The sequence below is a fragment of the Ochotona curzoniae genome, unplaced genomic scaffold, assembly GCF_017591425.1.
Source record: "Ochotona curzoniae isolate NIBS_2020 unplaced genomic scaffold, NIBS_Ocur_1.0 contig_3819, whole genome shotgun sequence".
NCBI classification, from domain to species: Eukaryota; Metazoa; Chordata; class Mammalia; order Lagomorpha; family Ochotonidae; genus Ochotona; species Ochotona curzoniae.
The window spans coordinates 2,588,282-2,603,328 of NW_024466004.1; the positions used below are offsets into that span (position 1 = coordinate 2,588,282).

General features: G+C 46.3%; 1 protein-coding gene across 1 annotated transcript in view; it reads left to right on the forward strand.

The window, feature by feature from the left end:
* Positions 1–566: 566 nt before the first annotated feature.
* KCTD20 (potassium channel tetramerization domain containing 20) overlaps positions 567–15,047 on the forward strand; it is a 31,236-nt gene continuing 16,755 nt past the window's right edge. Inside the window, exon 1 of the mRNA XM_040983258.1 lies at positions 567–648. The gene's annotated coding sequence lies outside the window, so the exon portion shown is untranslated. The remainder of the gene's footprint in view (positions 649–15,047) is intronic.

Genomic DNA, 15,047 nt, shown 5'->3' on the forward strand with positions numbered 1-15,047 from the left:
GTGTGCGACCTTTCCTAGCTGACCGAGAACGTGCTCAGTTCCACAGACCGAAGGGCCCGTGCCCGTGCGAGGTGTCTGAGGGGCTGTGTCCCCGGGTGGAGCGCGCGGGGCGAGGGAGGGCAGGGTGGACAGGGAGGACAGGGTGGACAGAGAGGACAGGGTGGGCAGGATACGGGCACGGGGGCGAGGGAGGACGGGAAAAAGGGGGTGCAGGGGACCGGGGGCTCAGGGGGACGGGGAGACGGGAGGGACGCGGGGGGGGGGGACGGGCGAGGGAGGGCAGGGGGGAAAGGGGTACAGGGGGCCGGGGGCTCAGGGGGCCGGGGTGACTGGGGGCACGGGGGACGGGGTTCGGGGGTACGAGGGTCAGGGCTACGGGAGGACAGAGTATGGGGTTCGAGGGTACAGGGGAACCCCACCCCGCCCCGCTCTGGGGAGTCCCAGCCGGCGCGCCCTTCCCGGCGTGCCCCGCGCGGGGACTCTTAACGTGAAGCGGCGGGTGACTCAGCCGCGTGGCCGCGCGGCCCGGGCAGCGCGGGGCGGAGGGCGCGCGCCGGTGCGGCTCGGCCGGTCCCCTCGGCGCTGCCGGCGGGCGGGCGGATTGCGGGTCCCGAGCGCGGGGAGGAGGCGCGCGGCGCGCCAGGGCGAGTAAGTGACGGCACGGCCAGGGTCGGGCGGCGGGCGTGGCCCGAGGCTCGCCTTTGTGTCCGCGGGGGCACGCCGCTGGGACCCCGGCGTCCTGGGGAGGCCGCGGGACGCGTGGGCAGGGCGGCGGGCGGAGCCGGTCAGCACCGAGGGCCCGGCGACGGCCCGGGGACCCGGGAGTCCGTGGAAGAAGGGGCGTGTAGTTGGTGGGACTTCCTCCTGCAGTGTGTGCAGGGGAGAGTTGCTCGGCCTCCTCCTCTGTCTCTATCTCTCTTTCTCCGCGGCTTTCCAAGGGTAACAGGGACCGTGCTCCTCTCCCGAGCCGCTTCAGCCCTGCTGGCCGGGCTCTAGATCTCAGGGCTGAGTAATGCGGGTTAGTGCTAGGGGGAACTTCAGAGGGATGAGCAAAGCTATGTGAGCTGACGGGAAATACGGTTCCAAGCCCTTTTGTGCCCGGGTCTGCGATCTGCAGCTCTTAGCTGACAGATTGAGGGTTTTTCAAAAAAACAAGGTGTTGGAGTGCTGTCATTCGGGTGCCTTGACTGCAGTCCGGGGACTTCAGCCTGGACCCCTCGCCCAAATCCTGAATAGGAAGTTCAGGTGACAGTTCCCTGGCAGATCCTAGCGCCACTCCCAGAAATTTGAGTCTGGAAAGATCTGGGGAGGTGGGGCGAGTGTGTGTGTGTGTGTGTGTGTGTGTGTGTGGTCTCTGTTAGTGTCTTACTGGTGCTCCTGGGACCCCACTTTGAAAAACATCGTTGCTCTAGTCTTGGCATTTTTAAAATTTACATTAAAAATATTTTATTTACTTAAAAGGTTCTGGGAGGGTGGAGGGCTCAGGGCAGGAAGATATCTTCTGTCTCACTCCCCCACATGGCCACAACAGCTGGCACTGGGCCAGGCCAAAGCCTGGAGCCCTAAATGTCCACCCAGGTCTCCCACAAGGGCTGCCTCCCAGGAGCGTTCTCAGGAAGCAGGCCTGGGCAGGAGGGCTGAGTGTCCCACAGCTGGCCCCACTGGGCTGAACAGCCTCTCCAGGCTGGGCGTCTGTGTAACTGCCTGACTCCTTATCGTCTTGTTGGCCTCTTCCTCTCCTGCCCTCTAATCAGCTGTGGGCCTGACTGCCTGGAACCTGACGTGAGAAAATACAGAGCTTGCTTAGCTCCTGGTACGTGTTCTCCTGTTGCCTTGCCAGCTTAGAGATCCATTGCCTTTCCCTGACTAAATTCGTTATTTTCCTTCTGGGGAATGCGTCTAGGATTCCCATAACGTCAGGACTGCCATCTGGCCAAGTCGGCTTACTCTCTCAGCTCTCTCCTCATAGATGGAAGCAGGGCAACCCATACCATACAACGCCTATGGTCTCCTGTGCACCCAGTCCATGGTGTATAGCGGTGCCACCGGCGTTTATGGTGGCTTTCAGCTTTGCATTAATTCAACCAGAAGTCTGAGTAATGCCTGCTTATGCAAGGCCTGTAGTGGGCACGTTATTGACAACATTGCATTGCTCCCATGAGACAGGTGAGGGCTGAGCGACCTCCACTGCTGCTGAAAGCATTTTCTGTCTCTTATCCCTGCAAGGAAACGTGCAGAGATGAGGTCGGAGTTGGGCCATGCATTTCTTTTTCCCTGTCCTTGGACTTCTTATTATGATCTTTTTCTGTTGGCTCACAAGTTGTCGTGTCTTCCCTTGGGGAGGAGTCTTAGGCTTTCCGACTGCCAGGTCTTCCTGTGTCTTTTGACTAACTGGGGTAAAAACTTTAGGGGAATTTACTGAGTGATTTCTGGTTGGAAGACCCAGAGTCCTGGAAATATGAGGCCTAGAGAGATAAGGAAACCGATTATAAATTTATCTAGTGCAATTCTCTCACCTTTCACATAGAGTCTTTTGAGAAATGAGATGGTGGTTGAGGACTCCTGGTCCCAAACCCAATATCCTGTTCACTCACACCAAGAAAAATATTCTCAAGAAATAGAAAAGATCCAGAGAAATTATAAGTAGGTGAAGAAAATGGAGATGCCCCCCCATGAATACAAAAACAGTGTTAGCTGAAAAATGAAGGCGGACAGGACCTATCTAAATCATCTACAGTGGGTTTCCGTAATCAGAACCCTTTGAAATTTAAAATAAGCAGAGCAAAGAAAAAACGAGAGCAAGCAAATAGATGGCAAGCTTGTAAAACCCACAAGATGTTAGGAACTCGGTGTTTTTAACAAAATTTAATGTAAATTCAGTCAAATACTTCAGTGGATTTTTAGTACATGTTAGATGCTTGAGCAATAGCCTAAATCTTTGAAGGTGTGATTGGAAGAATACTGTTGTCCTTACCAAAGTTATTAAGTATCTCTATAATACAGTGTAAGGTTGGTCTAACTGCTCATCTGAGTCAGTGTATTTTTTAATGTTTTGTGGAAAATGGGATTGTTAAAATTATACATGCATTTCTGGAATAACAGGAAAGAGAGAATTATGGTTGAAAGAAAAGGAACTTGGCATACTTTGCTTTGGAGTTCCCAAAATTAAGCAGGTTGATTGTTCTTGCATGTTTATGAAAATAATAGCAATATAAAGGGCTTAACGATGGTTTAACACCATTGTCCCATTTAATTGTTTCATGGATTAGGAGTCGAAGGCATGAGAGATTGTTTGCCCTAACTCTGAATATCTAGTGAGAGGGTGAACCTATATTCAAAGTTAAGTTCATCTCACTTCTGAACTATTCACATTTATGCTCAGTGGTGTCATTCTTGCACTTCGTTGGGTAATGGTTGAAGTCACTCTTCAGCCTTTGCTCCTTCATTTATTAGTCTGGGTAAGTGCTCCTCACTTTCTCGACTCTGTGATAGTAGCAGTGCTATCTCCGAGGGTTTTTAGAATCAAATTAATTCATCAAGTATTACTAATATTGTCTAACAATTAGTAAATTCTCAGGAAATGCTTCTGTTCTGATTATAATGTTCACTAATTAAAATATTAAGGTTTTTTGATGAGTAATAAGTACAAAGTAAACTGCATCTCTGTTCCTAAACAGAGTAGCTTATTGCAGTATTGGAAAGCACTGCGAGGGAGGGGAAGGAACCACAGCCCAGGCCAGAGGTTTTGCTTCTGCCCGTCTTTGTCGTGCCTAGCTCTGATCAGAGGCTCAGGTTTTCTTTCATAGAGAAGATTGTGATGAAGAGCCAACGTGAATGAAACCTTAATTTTATATGTGAAATACTATTAAAATTATGGAGAACAATTACAGTTGATTATTGTTGGCTAGATATTCAAAGTTCAGCTTCCTTAGAATAAGACAGCTAGTGGTTAATACTGCTCTAGATGAAGGCTGCAACCTTCATTAGACATTTAAGACACCTCCACAGTGCTGCTTTTGGGGGGTGGGATGGGTGAAGTTCAATTTCTGCAGTCTTATCTTTGTTTCACTTTGTTAAGGCTGCCATCAGGACCACAGACCAGATGGCATGAACTGTGGAAATGAGTTTTCTCACAGTGCTGGAGGCTGCATGCCCAAGATCTAAGTGTGGGCAGGGCTGTGTCTTGGGAGGCCTGCCTCTTGGCTGTAGTTGGCTCCTCCCTGTATCACGTGAGGTCCGAGCCTTCTACACGGGAGTTTGGAGGACTCTGTAGCCTAAGTCAGCTGGTGGACTTGCTTTCCCACAACTGGGTGCCTCACCCTGAGCACCCTGTGCCCTGGGGCTCAGGCAGCAGCTGATCTTTCCTGCCTTTTCCTGTTATTTAGAACCTGCTTGCTCAGGAGTCCCTGAGCAAGAAACTGCATGAATCATTGGGTTGGATTCAAGGCTGTCAGCATTATCCTGATATGCTTCTGGCTAATCTTCTTGAGAAACTGTTTCATTTATTTAGCCTAAATTCCTAGTCCATCTGTTTAGCATATTTCTTCCTTAATCTAGGATGGAATACTGTCAGGCTCTTATGTGATATATTGTTTTCTTTTTTTTTTTAATTTATTTTTATTGCAAAGTCATACATACAGAGAGGAGAGACAGAGAGGAAGATCTTCCGTCTGATGATTCATTCCCCAAGTGACCACAACGGCCGGTACTGCACCGATCCGAAGCCAGGAGCCAGGAGCCACTTCTGGGTCTTCCACACAGGTGCAGGGTCCCAAAGCATTGGGCCGTCCTCGACTGCTTTCCCAGGCCACAAGCAGGGAACTAGATGGGAAGCAGGGCTGCCGGGATTAGAACTGGCACCCGTATGGGATCCCAGTGCGTTCAGGGTGAGGACTTTAGGTGCTAGGCCACGGCGCCGGGCCTGATGTGTTGTTTTCTATTTAAATTTAGAATTTTCTCTTAAACTGTTATTGGCTTTTTTTTTTTAGTTTTTTTTTTTTTTAATTGGAAAGGCAAATATACAGAGAGATGGAGATACAGAGAGAAAGATCTGTCTGCTGGTTCATTCTTCAAGTGGCCACAACAGCTGGAGCCAAGCTGATCCGGAGCCAGGAGCCCCTTCCCGGTTTCCCACATGGATACAGGGTCTCAAGGCCCTGGATGATCCTCCATTGCTTTCCCAGGCCACAAGCAGGGAGCTGGATGGGAAGTAGAGCAGCAGGACATGAATGGGTGCCCATATGGGATCCTAGCACAGGCAAGGCGAGGATTTAGCCACTAGGCTATTGTGCCAGGCCCTCTTGGCATTTTTGAAAAACCATCCCAGTCATCCCAGTAGTTCCTTGAGGAGTTCCCTTTTTTTAAGGATACATACTCATGGAAACGTAATACATTATTTTAGAGACTACTCAGTCTAAATATTCAGTAAGATGATTTTTTAAATCATTTAATCCTGCAAGTAAGGGAGTTTTTTTTTTTTTCCTATATGTGCATTTATTATTTCAACCTACCTTTTACAAACTTATTAGTATTGCTTCATGCTACTTTATTTTTTTAATTTTCCTTTTAATATTGTTACATAATGGAGATAGATGTACTCCCATGTGGGTCCTGATTAGGATGAGGGTCAGGTATGGAGGAAAGTGAGTGGGGCACATGTTTCAATTTTTTTTCCTCCTGTGTTCTCAGTGGAGGAAGTAGAGGGAACTGCCCCTTGCTGTCCAATCACGTCAGCACCTGGAGACGGAGGATGGTCATTGGATGATGCCTTAGATGGGGGAGAGTGTTCCGAGGGCATTACTTGAGTAGTTTGGATAGTTCTTAGAAGTTGTTGGTTTCATTACACGAGGGTAGGTGTTGGTTTCACTGCTCTAGGGTTGAGAAAATCTTTCCATGGTCTATTGGTTGGCAAAGTCCACCTTAGTCCACCCACAGCCTGCCAGGGCAGTGCTCACAGTTTGTCTGCGGGGGTACAGTACAGGGGGCACTGCAGCATAGCCTCATGTAAGTCGCATCCCCCAGTTCTGTGCTTGCCAGCTGACGCTGTGGCCCAGCCTGGCTGGCCCTCACTTGTTCTGGCTCTCATGCATTCCAGAGGATGGGACAATGTAGCCAAGCCCCCAGTCTCAGTTTTCACACTGACCTGTGGAGTTCCCCTGCCATGCCCATTTCCTTGGTGGGTTTTATGTGTGCTAGCTGGTATTACAGCCTAGCCCAGCTGGGCATGGCCCACACCCTGTCCAGATATGCCAACAGGTGCTATGACTGGGCCCAGTTCAGCCTGTCCTCAGACCTGGCACACTCAAATGCTGAGGAGTACTCCAGCCTTGCCTCCAGCCCAGGCTTTTTGGGAATACCCACCAGGAGCTGCAGCCTAGCTCCAGATCCCATGCATGCTATCAGGTGCAGAGGCCCTGCTTGGCATAGTCTGCCCTCAGTCCTAGCCTTTACATGTGCTTGTGGGTGCTGCAGCTTGGCCCCCTCCCTCGGCCTCCTTCAGTTCCACCTCACATGAGCAACAGATGAGTTCCTGTCAGGTGAGTTCTGTGGCCAAGTCTGACTTGGCCCATCACCATCCTCAGCTCTCCACGTAAACCAGAGGGTGCTGCAGTCCCACAGAAGTGAGCCCATAGGTCCCCTACAGAATCTGCCCCCAAGCCCAGTTCTCTTGCGTTCTGGTGGGTTTTGCGGCCCAGCCTCACATGGTCCACCCCCTGCTCTGACACTCACGGGCAGGTACTGTGGTTTGGCCCAGCCAGGCATGCCTCCCAAGTCCCAGCTTTTGCAGGTCCGAGTGAGTGGCAGACAATGCTATTTAGCCCAGCCCAGTCTCCCACATGGGTAGATGCCTTGGTCTGACCAGACTTATCCTCCAGTTTTCTCCCTTTAAACCATTCCACCTCAGCTTCCTCACCACATGCAAGTGCAGTGGCGGGGTCCATGGAAGACCCCAGAAGTCATTCTTCCACTGTCAGATATGCCCTTGCTGCTCCCACTCCAGTATATCCCAAGAGCCCCTTCCCTGGACAGTCTGCAGCCTCCCCACCTGGGGACCAATGTGGTTTTCCCCACCTTCCCCACTTACCTTAAAAAAACAAACAAACAAACAAAAAAGAATAAGAAAATGAATGAGCATCTCTGCTGGAATACTGGTATAATTAACACAGAATTGGTATTAATCAGTCCAGAATGCCCATCAGCCACTAGCTGCCCAGTGGTGTAACACTTGGCTAGGTACACGGTAGCCTATGCAGTTGCCTACAGCTAGGGAGTTTTAGTTATTCTAAAACATTTATTTTTATTCATTTACTTGGTGAGTTATATTTGTTTTTGAATGTTAAACCACCTTTTGTCATAATGTATTATCCTTTTTTATGTGTCTGGAATTGACTTTCTAACAGTTTGCTACTTTTGTACTTACATGTTCATGAGGAGGGGCCTGCAGTCCTTGCTGTGGTATGCTGCTCAGGATTTAGAGCACCAGTTTCTGGCTCAGCAGATGAACTGGTTAATAATCCCTATTGTTTCTAGTCCATGAAAAGCTTCGTCTAAGGGTAATATTTTTTATTGTATGGAAGAATTTTCAGGTCAGGCTATTGGTCTTGGAGCTTTTTTTATGGGAACTTTTAAATTTTGGATTAAGCTTCTTTATTAGAAATTGAACTTTTCAGATTTTCTAATATTTCTCCCAGTTTCCATAAATTATAGTGTATCCGTGTCATCTAAAATCTTTAACTTGTTGGTGTAAATTATATATAAGGTATAACATAAGCTGTCCAGGATAACTGCTGTCCTTTCAGAGTCCCACCGGATCTTTAAGAGTCCCCCCCCCTTTTTTTTTTTTTTGTATAATTGTAATAAACACTGCTTTTTTTCTTTTTTAAAAAACATTTATTTGAAAATGTTACAGAGACAGAGACATCCTTCCTCTACTAGTTGTCTCCGCAAACGACCACAAAAGCTGGGACCAGGAGTCTCATCCAGGCTTCGCAAAGATGGCCAGGGCCCGCGCACTTGGGCTTCCCCAGGCACGTAATCAGAGCGCTTCGTCTGAAGTGCAGCGCCCGTATGGGATGCTAGCACCACGGGTGGCGGCTCCAGCGGCTACACCATAGCATCAGCCTTTGTTATTTTCTTTCTGAAACATCATTGCAGTATAATTTATTTAAGTGCAGTTCACCCATGTAGACAGTTCAGAGGATTTCTAGTATATATACAGAGTTGTACGGCCAGTACCACTATATCTTTGTCAGTTTCGCATGGCTTTCCATTTTTTGCCTTTTCTGAAAGCCAGTTTTGTAGTCATTTTTTTCTTCTTTGAATTTTCTTTTTTATTCTCTTATTTCTTACCTTATATTTGTATATATATTCAACCATTTTGAGAAGGCTACTTTAATTATTGTTTTTCAGTCTTTTCTAATATATGCTTTCTGGCTATAACTTCCCTTTATTATTTGACTTTAGCCTCATTTAAGCTCTGATATGTATTTTTCAGAAGGGCATTGCTTAATTTTCCAATGTTTAGGAATATTTTGTTTCTTTTTTAGATTACTATTAGATTATTAAATTACTTTTATTATTTCTTATTTATTTGAAAAGCAGAGTTAAGAGAGAGAGAGATATTCCATGTTCTGGTTCACTCCCCAAATGCAGCAGTGGCTGGGGCTGAGCCAATCCAAAGTCAGGAGCCCAGAGCTGCTTCTGGGTCTTGCACATGGCAGCAGGTACCCAAGCACTTGAGCCGTCCTCTGCTGCTTTGCTAGGTGTATCAGCAGGGAATTGGATCGGAAGTGCAACAACCAGGTCTCAAAGCCTATATGGGAAACCACGGTTGAGGCAGAAGCTAAGCTTGGTATGCCACAATGCACACCTGGGATATTCTGTTTTTGTTATTGATTTTAACATGATACTACTGTGTTCAGAGAATGTAACTGCATAATTTCAATCCTTAAACATAATATTGACCCAGTCTATATGAAACTGTACCACAAAATTCAAAAATTCAAAATAAAAATTTAACAAAAAAACCACATAATATTGAGACTGTGTAGTCAGTGTAATCTGTTCTAGTTTTTTAGATATACTTGCAAAAGAATGGTATTCTGTGACTGATGAATGCAAATTAGGTCAAATTTGTGGAAGGTGGATGATTACACAAATGTTCTGTATTATCAATGAGGAAACTACCACTGGCCATTGTAAATAAAATTTATTGGAACACAGCCACAATTATTTATGAATTTCCTGTGGCTGCTTTTGCATTATGATTGTATGGCCCATAAGACCTGAGATATTTACTGTCTGGACCTTCCAGAAGAGTTTGCCACCCCAGTTCTAAATTCTTATTTAACAACAATGGAAAGCTTGGGGGTGTTCCACAGGATTCTTCCTCCATGGCAGACCTTTCATAGTTTAGTTTCCCCAGCACCTTGAGGCAGGTAAAAGCTCTACTCAATTTCTATTAAAAAAAAAAAAAGTATTTGAAAGGCAGAGAGAGAGATCGATCTTAATCCTCTAGTTCACTCCCCACACGGCCACAATAGCTGGGGCTGGTTCTTGGCTCCTGGCTCCAGCTTGGCCCAGCCTGAGCCACTGCAGCCATTTGGAGAGTGAATCAAAAGATGAAAGATCTTTCTCTGTCTTTCCCCCCACCCCTCTCTCTCTCTGTCTGATCTAAGTATATGTCAAGAAGAGCTTGGGGCTTTAGGGGGCAGGTCCATGAGTAAACACCACAGCAAGAGGAAATTCTGCAAATTATCAAAAATGATTGTCAAGAAGATGCATGAGGCAGTGTTATTTAAGGACCAGTGGCAACTAGTATAACGTTTTCAGTGATTCTCAGGAACCAAAAACGTCATCCAGCATACCCACATGGGTGTAGGCGCCCAACCACTTGGACCGTCCTTTGCTGTTTTCCCTCGACAATCAGCAGGGAGCTGGATCAGAAGTAGAGCAGCTAGGATTTGAACTGGTGCCCATATGGGAAGCCAGAGCCTACACTGCCTTTTTAAAATGTCACTACTAACAGTGTGTTCCTTGAAATTTTCTAGAAGTTTGTCAAGTTATCTTAACAACCTGCTTGTTGTTATAGAATTTTAGTTTTCAGTGATGGCAAGCAGAAGAGTATCCTGGACATTAAGGACTGTGTCCTGGAGATTTCGTGCTTTGTTGATTGGCTTTTTCTTAGGCATACCAAGCTCCACTTGCTTTATTGTGTGCCTTAAGTTGTTCTTTTCTTTAAATAATTATTTTTGTTTTATTTTTTATAATGATTATCACATGGTTGATCAGGGTGGGAAGGATGAGGGCTAGGGAAAAGTGGGTAAAATCATTGTTTCCAAATTTGCTGTTTCTTCTTGTTTCTGGGGAAAGGGAGAGATAAAGAGGGAAGCTACACCTGGCTTCCCAAATGTCCCAGTACCCAGGGATGAGGAACTGTCACCTGTTGTCAACCCAGGGTCCCAATGTGTGCGTGTTCCCAGGGTTCTGCCCAAGTGGTTTGGATAGTTCTTTTTTTTTTTTTTTAAGATTTATTTATTTATTGGAAAGCCAGATATACAGAGAGGAGGAGAGACAGAGGGGAAGATCTTCCGATCTGAAGCCAGGATCCAGGAACTTCTTCCAGGTATCCCACATGGGAACAGGGTCCCAAAGCTTTGGGCCGTCCTCGACTGCTTTCCCAGGCCACAAGCAGGGAGCTGGATGGGAAGTGGAGCTGCCGGGATTAGAACCGGCGCCCATATGGGATCCCGGCGCGTTCAAGGTGGGGACTTTAGCTGCTAGGCCACACCGCCGGGCCCAGTTTGGATAGTTCTAAAATGCTGTCAGTTTCAGCTATCAAACGATGATGCAGCCCTCCTGTGTCCACTGACTGACATGGTTATCCTCAGGTCTCCATTCATCGAGACTTTTTGCTGTTATTGTTTCGCTGGGATAGTTGTCCATTGAATTGTTCTTAACCAGTTAAATCCAACCAAATGATTAAGCATCCAAATTGCAGGATTTTATCTAACTTGTTGGCAATAAAGTTAAAAGAAATTACAGTAGATTTGGATCTTTATTTGGACTCAGATGGTAAAATCAATTCCACTTGGGTCTGGTGCTGTGGTTAGTGAGTAAAGTCGTAGCTTGCAGTGTTGGCATCCCCAATGGGCAGCAGTTCAAGTCCTGACTGCTGCACTTCTGTTCTGGCTCCCTACGAATGTCCCTAGGAAGGTAACAGAGGATGCTCCAAGTCCGTAGGCCCCTGCACCTGACCCCAAAGCAGCTCCTGGCTCCCGGCTTTGACCTGGCACAACCACAGGCAATATAGACATTTGAGGTGTAAACCAGCAAATGGAAAATTTCTCTTTCTGGCTTTCAAATAAATAAATACATAAATAATATCTTTTTATTTATATATACAAATAAATATATATATTGAAATCAATTCTATTCCAGAAATAAAAGCAGTTAATTAAAGAGAAGCGATGCTGGGTGCACCCTGTATTGGCACTGGCAGGTTGTTTTATTGGTCTCAGGGTCTTGAGTTTGGAGTCATGTTACCAACCTTGTGAAGCTTACATCAAGATCATGAAGTGAGTCAGACCTGAAAGGAGAATATAGCAGGGTGCTGTTCTCAGCAGTATAGATGGAAGCCAGAGGCCTAAATTTGAAGCTGACTTCTCTGCAGGTGAGCTGTGTGTTTATGGGAGCTTCCCTTAACCTTTTGTCCTTTGGTTTCCTTCTCTGTAAAATGAGTAATAATAGCTAGCAAAGTTTTTTTTTTTTTTTAAAGATTTATTTTTATTATTTTTTCATTGGAAAGGCGGATATACAGAGAGGAGAGACAGAGAGGAAGATCTTCCGTCCGATGATTCACTCCCCAAGTGAGCGCGACGGGCCGATACTATGCCGGTCCGAAGCCAGGAGCCTCTTCTGGGTCTCCCACGCGGGTGCAGGGTCCCAAAGCTTTGGGCCGTCCTCGACTGCTTTCCCAGGCCACAGGCAGGGAGCTGGAAGGGAAGCGGGGCTGCCGGGATTAGAACCGGCGCCCATATGGGATCCCGGGCGTGCTAGGTGAGGACCTTAACCACTTGCGCCACCGCGCCGGGCCCTAGCAAAGTTTTTAAGTATTAAATTTAATATTTATGGGGCCTCTGCCATGGCACAATAGGCTAATATTCTACTTGCAAGTGCCTGCATCCCATAGGGATGGTGGTTTGTGTCCTGGCTGCTCTGTGCTTATGGAACAGAAGAGCAGTGGAGGACGGTCCAAGTCCTTGTACCTCTACACCCACGTGAGAGACCCAGAAGGTCCTGCCTTCAGACTGGCCTGCTCTGGCCTTAGCAAGCCATTTAGGGAGTGAACCAGCCGATGGAAGATCTCTCTGTCTCTCCTCTCTGTAAATCTGTCTTTCTAATGAAAAGAAACACATTCTTTAAAAAAAATGTCATGGTATTTATAAAGTGTTTAAATAATATGTAGCATATGATATATATTAAATTAATAAAGTTTTTTTTTTCAAAGATTTATTTTTATTATTTTTTTCATTGGAAAGGCGGATATACAGAGAGGAGAGACAGAGAGGAAGATCTTCCGTCCGATGATTCACTCCCCAAGTGAGCGCAACGGGCCGATACTATGCCAATCCGAAGCCAGGAGCCTCTTCCAGGTCTCCCGCGCAGGTGCAGGGTCCCAAAGCTTTGGGCCGTCCTCGACTGCTTTCCCAGGCCACAGGCAGGGAGCTGGAAGGGAAGCGGGGCTGCCGGGATTAGAACCGGCGCCCATATGGGATCCTGGGCGTGCAAGGCAAGGACCTTTAACCACTTGCGCCACCGCGCCGGGCCCAATAAAGTTTTAAGACAAAATATTTCCTATGTGTTTAAGTAATGTTTGTGATAGCTGATATATTATGAAAGAATGTTAGTTCGATTAACTTGTGATTCTCATTTAAAATGTCTTGATTGATTGGGCTTAGATTTGATTATTGATTTGAGTTCAAGAAGATCTTGCTAAGTTTGTCATATTTAATAACTTTTAATATATGCTATAAGTTTAGTCTCCTAGGATCTACTAGGGCTTTTTTTAATACTTCAGAAGATTTGCATTCTAGCCAATTAAAAAAATTGCTAAAATAAAAAAAACAGAATGTTAAAATAATAAGCAGAGTTTAAATTTTGTATGGAAATGCCAAATTATAAATTTAGAATAATATATCCATGTTTTATACTTAAATGGTGTGGTTACAAGAATTGTTTCTATTTATTGCTCTTTAAGTTTTGGTCATTACTTTTTTAGATTAGGTAACATGATTGAGTTACAGGATCCTGTTTAAGTCCTTTAGACCATTTAACTATAAATTTAAACAAAATCTTAAGTCTTGATATAAACTCAACTAATATGTATCTTCTTCAGCTTTTAAAAATGATTTACTTATTTATTGAAAGATAGAGTTACAGAGAAAGAGGCAAAGACAAGAGACAGTGAGATCTTCCATCCTCTAACTCACTCCCTAAATGACTACAATGGCAAGGGCTGGACCAATCCAAAGCCAGGAGCCAGGGAACTCCATCAGGGCCTCCCACAGCAGCGGCAGGGGCCCAAGCACTTGGCCATCCTCTGCTGCTTTCCCAGGGACAGTAGTAGGGAGCTGGATCAGAAGCAGAGCAGCTAGATTTATATATATATATATATATATATATAAAGATTTATATATATATATAAAGATTTATTCATTTTTATTGGAAAGTCAGATATACAGAGAGGAGGAGAGACAGAGGGAAAGATCCTCTATCCGATGATTCACTCCCCAAGTGACCACGATGGCCAGTACTGTGCTGATCTGAAGCCAAGAGCTCTTCCAGGTGTCCTACATGGGAGCAGGGTCCCAAGGCTTTGGGCCGCCGTTCTCGACTGCTTTCCCAGGCCACAAGCAGGGAGCTGGATGGGAAGCAGGGCCGCCGGGATGAGAACCAGCACTCATATGGGATCCCAGTGCGTTCAAGGCAAGGACTTTAGGCGCTAGGCCACGCTGCCAGGCCAGGCCCAGCAGCCAGAATTTGAACCAGCACAATGTTGGGATGCCAGTGTTGCAGAAAGCTGTTCAACTCACTGTGTCACAAAGCCATCTCCATAACTTTAAAATTAGGACGAAGGTAAGGTGCACTCCCCAAATGCCTGCCAAGGGCAGAGCTGGTGGGCTCAGTCCACGTCTCGCACACAGTTGGCAGAAACCCAGGGACTGGATCCATCAGTAATGCTTCCCATTAGTAAGAAACTGGAGTTGGGAGCCAGAGGTTGGCATTGAATTCAGGCACGTAACTGTTGCTTTACTCCTGTTCCAAACATGCGCTCCTGGATTTTTATGCACACAGAAACTGTCCTTGACAGTTAAACCAACTTGGTACAAGATTGGGCAGCCCCACTGGTTCAGTCTCTAGTGAAGGCCTTCTTGGTTACACCACAACGTGGCAGAACAGTGGCAAGGTGTTGAATGTCTCTTCATGTTTCAAAGGTTTGGCCCCGAAGGTGGCAATTTTGGGAGATGATGGAACCTTTTGGAAGGGGGACCTGGTGGGAGATCCTTGGGTCTTTGTGGGGTAAGCTCTCAGAAGGTAGTTTCTGGAACCAGGCTTATTATAAAAAGCCTGATGTTCCTTGGTTCACCTGGTGCTTTCTTTGATGCATACTCGGCTATTTTTCATGGGCCACTCACCAGAGCTAAAGCCTGCACCATGTCTTTTGGACTTTGAACCTACAAAACCATGAGGTAAATCAACACTTTGGCTATCATCCTCTCCCTTCCCAGGAGGGCATTGAATCAGAAGTGGGCCAGGACTGGTTCTCAGATAGAGGCTTAACACACTGGGCCACAGTGCCTGTCCCTCTGCTTCTTGAAGTTTTAGAACCATTGATGAAAAAAAAAAGAAAAGAAAAGACCCTTTAAATAAGCACATTAAAAGGCACTATTGGGGATAAGCGTTGTGCAAAAGGTAAGCCTGCGCAGGCAGAGTCTCTGGTTTGAGTTTCATCTCTGCTTCCCTTCCAGCTTCCTACTGATGTCCAC